This window comes from Sinocyclocheilus anshuiensis, unplaced genomic scaffold, assembly GCF_001515605.1.
Source record: "Sinocyclocheilus anshuiensis isolate Anshui unplaced genomic scaffold, SAMN03320099.WGS_v1.1 scaffold1045, whole genome shotgun sequence".
Classification (NCBI taxonomy): Eukaryota; Metazoa; Chordata; class Actinopteri; order Cypriniformes; family Cyprinidae; genus Sinocyclocheilus; species Sinocyclocheilus anshuiensis.
This window is the reverse complement of record NW_015555799.1, coordinates 1,109,080-1,115,048: the sequence shown is the minus strand read 5'-3', so window position 1 is coordinate 1,115,048 and position 5,969 is coordinate 1,109,080. Positions and strand designations below refer to the sequence as shown.

The 5,969-nt window shown below is 35.5% G+C and overlaps 1 protein-coding gene across 1 annotated transcript in view; it reads right to left on the bottom strand.

The window, feature by feature from the left end:
- LOC107674904 (BMP/retinoic acid-inducible neural-specific protein 1-like) overlaps positions 1-5,969 on the bottom strand; it is a gene marked incomplete at its 3' end in the record, with an annotated part of 166,845 nt that overhangs the window by 29,516 nt on the left and 131,360 nt on the right. The window lies entirely within an intron of this gene.

The window sequence follows — 5,969 nt, the reverse complement described above, 5'->3', positions numbered from 1 at the left end:
TATTTTATATATATATATATATGAGCTCAGCCTCAGTCGTGTTGCCAGATACACGTATTATATGCATCTATGGATTTTTTTTTTTCGGAGTGTCTATTTACACTAAGTGCAAATAGCCCGCCTTGTTGATAGAGTTGATAACTGCTAAACAACCGGTGGTACATGAAGGTAAGTATATGATGACCGAGTTCTCGTTTAAGGTGCTTTATGAAATGAAGTCATTAAGGCAATTGCACGGGCGATTCTTCATCTCCACCTTGTTTACAGATTTCTTTGAACGGCTGATCCTCCCATCCTTCCATTTTCCCATCAGGATTATTACCTGCACTAGGCTGCAGTCAGAGGATCGCCAGGCAATTTTATTAATGTCGACTACAATTCCTTCAAAGTGACCTTTCTTAATTCATAAAGAGATGCAGATGCAGGAGGCGACTCTAATGGGACACGACAGATGTGTGGCCGTCCCGTGATCGTGGCCATCTCTCGCTCGTGTAAGTGTGTTAAATCTCAGTCCGTGTCAATCACCTTTGCTCAACACTTCAGCCGACAGAGAGCGAGAAAGATACGGTCCTGTTCACACATCCAGCAGACGGGACGTGAAGTGTCTGTTTTTAAAGGCCAGGCACTTTAGTGACCGAGAGCTCTTTTGCCTTATGTCTTGACATTCAGAAAGAGCCTATCCAACAATCTGCTCCTTCCGTTTGACTGTTTTACAACCAAAATAAAATCAATGCGGAAGCTAGCAAGTTAATTATGAGCTCACAAAACTAAAGTTTAAAAATAAAGTTAGATGACCACCATATTAGAGTAGAGCATCAGTGCACAGCAAAAGAAACAAGCATTTGCATGGATTTAACATTAATATATTATTGAGAGAGAATGTGTGTGTGTCATTTCTGTTTAGTTGACATCAAAGCTAAAGAACCACACCTTTTAATTAATCGCTAACATGAACATAACACAGCTAGGGAATGACCTTTGTTCTGCCTCTGTTAGAGGCTGTGTATCATTTGTGATGGATATTTGCATTTATAAATATTATATTTCCATGATTGTTTAATGTTTTGTATGGGTTGCGCCTGAAGGAGGTGAGAAAGCATTCTGACCCAACGGACCAATGAACCAAGTGGTATCATAAGTCAGAATGGGAAATATGTTATATAAAAAGCAGCAGTGTCGGATTCTGTGAGTGAGCATATTAGTTATTGAAGCTGAAAACCAAAGAGCGCCTCTTCATCTTAAAACATTGTGTAATTGCTCTACTCCGCGCCTTACAAGTATGCTGTCCCGACGAAGCCTTGATTCCAACTGCATAACATATGTTATATTTTACTTTTAAATATTATAATTAAAATATAATTATATGTAATTTATCAGTATAGAGTGGGAATGACAGATACATTCATATACGTGTTTGTGAGTGTCACGACAGCTACAGATAAAGCCAATAAGCCTGATTGAACTTGTCAATCCATCTTGATGACTGATGCAGAAGAACGTGAACAGGTAAACTCTGACCAATAAGAGGACAGTTTTACTCACATGTGACTTGCATAAACAACGTTTGGAATGCTTTGCAATGTTGCCTTGTGAAAGCGAACCGAACCAAGAAGAAAATGCAACATTTTTACATAACAAATTATGTACTTGTCTCAGAACAAAGCAAACCATGTACAGATCTGAAAACGCACTTAAAGGAGCAAGGCGCTCATATCCTGGCTCTTGCACAGAGTTTGGCTTGCTGTTTATTTATATTACACGCTTGGAAAGCAAAACATATGAAGAGAACAGTGCAGCCTTGTTCAGGCAAAAAGTGGATAGATGTTAATGGTAGATTATGCTATTTGGTTTGTTATGGCTGTCAGAAAACACACACTCCGTCCACAGATTTGGAACAGTATGCTGATTCACTGGAAGGAGGGAGGGAGGGAGGGAGGGAGGGAAGGAAGGAAGGAAATACATAAATTAATGAATTATTTAATAAAAATAAATGGCATGTTTTATTTTGCAGTAAAAACATCATTAAAACAAGATACATTTACCTGCAAAACGAAACAGCTTGAGATAAAAAGACCCTAATTGCACAAAACCTCAATTTTATAAAGAACAACAAAAGCAGGGCAAGAACATATAAACACAAGATAAAGAAAATCAAAATAAATTCAAGATAAAAAAAGCACCATAAAGATACTAAATAAGAACATGATGCCATGATCCTCTTACATATTCTGCAGTAAATAGTATGTTTTCTATGCATCGAATTATGACCTTATGCATTTACCAACATAAGTAGCATACAAAAAGCCGCTTCACAAAATATTCTATATCACATTGCAATGCGCTCAACTTGACCTTCCTCTTCCTATGTATGTGTATGCATGTGTGTGTGTGTGTGTGTGTGTGTGTGTGTGTGTATACACACACAGAGTTCTGGCATGAAACTCTAGATGATGCAGTCCGATAGGTCTAACTCAATCTGACCTAATGACATCATTATCACATGGCACAGCTGATTGGTTCTCTCCTGTATGGGTAGCCAATACAAATATATGACTAGTGCTTGCCGTAGCAGTTGCAGCTTGCCTCAGAAACCCTCCACCTTCCCCAGCTCCACCTGTATAGATCTGCTACGAGGTGATTCATGCATGCTATATCGGGGTTATTTCATGTATGTTATATTTGCAGTAGCAATATTTCTTACATGCTTACCGCAGCGTGTTGTGGATGTATTGGCAGTAGCAAGTCTCGGTACTTGATCTGCCACAGCAGCAGCAGTGTAGCAAATCTATTCCACCAAGACCAAATACATTAACATTGTCATGTACATTACCATGCCAATCCCTCCGAGAGTTGTCATGACAGATATATATATATATATATATATTCACTCTGCATATGTATATGCAGAGGGTCATGTTGAAATACATAGTGCTGAAACACATCAGAAACAGAAATGAACCTAAAAGTTGGAGGATGAACAGAACGAAACACATTGCGAGTGTCCTCAGAAAATGCTTTATAATCAGTTTCTACAGCTGTTCTCTCTGACTCTCTGTTTTGTCTCTTGTGGGAAAAATACTGAAGTGAAAACAAGACTTGCAGTTCCGTTCTGACCTTTCTAAAACTGTTTAGAGCAGGTACATTATATTTCAACCTCTGCATTACACCACAGTATTTAAATAAGCGATATGCGTAATGAAATAGGTGATTTTGAGTGTCTCTCATAGGAAGCACATGGATGGTCTCAGTCACAGAACTGCACTTTTGCACCTGTCGTGTTCCATTCCATGCTTATCGTCCAGCTGTTTTTCTTCTTCTTTTTTTTTTTTCAGTCAGCTGGTCTTTCTATGAAAGCTATGCAAAAATGAATAATTCATATAAAAAAAACTATGCTTTGGTAAATCATTGAAATTATGACAAAATGAAAAATACATTTATGACATAAAATGGGGAAATAAAAAAATGAGATCAAATCACTGAATGTAATATTTATGAAATAAAAACTCAGAATTGACCAAATGTAATAAGTATGAGAAAAAAAGTCTAAATTATAAGTAATAATAATAATAAACATAATCATGACATAAGAAGTTGAAATTATGAGATAAAAAGTCAAAACTGATATAAAAAGCCATAATCATGCCAGATTTTGACTGTTTAACTCATAATTATAACTATCATAATTAAATTTTTTCTATCTCATATTTATGACTTTGTGTGTGTCATAATTTTTGTATGCCAGTTTTTGCATTTTATTTAATAATTGTGACTTAGAATCTCATAATTTTGACTTTTTATCACATCATTATGACTTTGCATCACATATTTCTGATGATGTGTCACAATTTTTGCATCTCAGTTTTTTTTATATATATATATATATATATATATAATTTTGACTTTTTATCTCATCATTATGACTTTGTATCACATAGAGAAGTGCTCACTAACACAGATTTAGACAGATTTGTGAACAATATTTGAGAGAAATAGGCCTTTTGTGTACATAGAAAAAGTCTTAGATCTTTGAGTTCAGCTCATGAAAAAATGGGGGCAAAAACAAAAGTGTTGCGTTTATAATTTTGTTCAGTATGTATGTGTATGTGTATATATATATATATATATATTTCTTTTTAATTTTTAAAGAACTTCCATTCTTAAAGTCATTACTGTAAATGCTGTAAATGCTAAATAACCAGAATTGCATTTCCCATCCCTGGTGAGCACATCATGTGTAACCTCTAGTATTTTCAGCCAGACAGATTCATACGCATTTATTTTCCCTGCAGACGCATCTCGTCGCAGCTGTGCATTTGTTTCTCTTCTCTAAAGCATGTGTCAATGCAGCAGATGTGCACATTATTTAATAATTGTGACTTAGAATCTCATAATTTTGACTTTTTATCACATCATTATGACTTTGCATCACATATTTCTGATGATGTGTCACAATTTTTGCATCTCAGTTTTTTTTATATATATATATATATATATATATAATTTTGACTTTTTATCTCATCATTATGACTTTGTATCACATATTCCTGATGCTGTGTCACAATTTTTGTATCTCATAGTTTATTTATTTATTTTTTTAATATATATAATTTTGACTTTTTATCTCATAATTATGACGGTGCATGATATTAGTTTATTCTTATGTGGTAGAAACAGGCTTACGTATCTTCCTGTTTAAGCGGGCAGCTCTTGGTCAGAATAAGCTCCAAAATGGACAAGACCTTATGACAACAGTCAAAAGTCTGTCTGTGTGAGACTGTTTCATCAGATATTTTCTCGCCTTCAGCTGCTCGCCCCTGAGCAGATCTTTCCATCAACAGCCATCAAATCCATCTTCTCCAAACATCTCAAAGACAACAACGTGATAGCAAACCAACAGCACAAGACTTTTATCCAGATCAAGAAGGCACAGATAACCGCTCTCCGCTGCGACCTGACATACTGTCATCACGATGGGATGTTTTATGCAGCGTAATGACGTGCAGCATCAAAGGCCATTACCTACAGAGAGCTTTCAGAGAGAATATTCAAAATGAGATGGCCAGATAAAAGATGGATAAAGTCGAGCTGCTTGCAGCTCCGACAGAGTCCTTTCATTACACACCCCAAATGTGTTAGCGATACTTCAACAAGCATTCATATTTCAGATTATGACAAAAATGTGAGTTAACCAAAATGGAAAATGCACTTCTGCTAACTAGGCTATTAGTAGAGTTCAAGCATAAATCAAGACACATGCAATTAGACATGAGTATGACACTTGTATCAAGTTAGACATCAAACTTCACATTAAAACTGACACAACCGAAGCTGATCACATCCACTAAACTGTGAGCACGCGGGCGGTGAATGGAGGAATTCACCGTTTTTGCATGTGAATTAATCCGTCAATGCAGACTGAACTCAGTAATGAAACTCTGACAGAGATTGCTGTGCCGCTGCTGAATCTACAACACCTCGGCAAAAAGAAACACAGCCAAACAAATAAATGCACAACACATCTTTCTATTGCAGTGCCATCGCTGGTTGCATGAAATGAAATCTACAACATGACCATTGTAGTGTGATTCATGAACAGATGACTCTTATGAGCTAGCTTTAATTAATCACAGACAAACTCATCTGTCTGAATCAAACCATTTACAATTTAGGGGAAAACAACAACAAGAACAACACAAATTTTGTGCCAGCCAGGATATTTTCAGTAAATTTTACAGACTTTCTCCTACGCTAAAAAACACAACATTGCAATCCGTAAATCATAAAATATAAGAAATTAAAAATATACTAAAACGTAATGAAATAATTGTTTTATATTTTCTAAAACAAAGCACAATGTAATGCATAATAAATAAAATAAAATAATAGAAACATTTTAAGAAAATAATATATTTTTATAATTGAAAACTTTTTTTTCTAAAACAACACAATGCAATATGAAATTCAAAAGA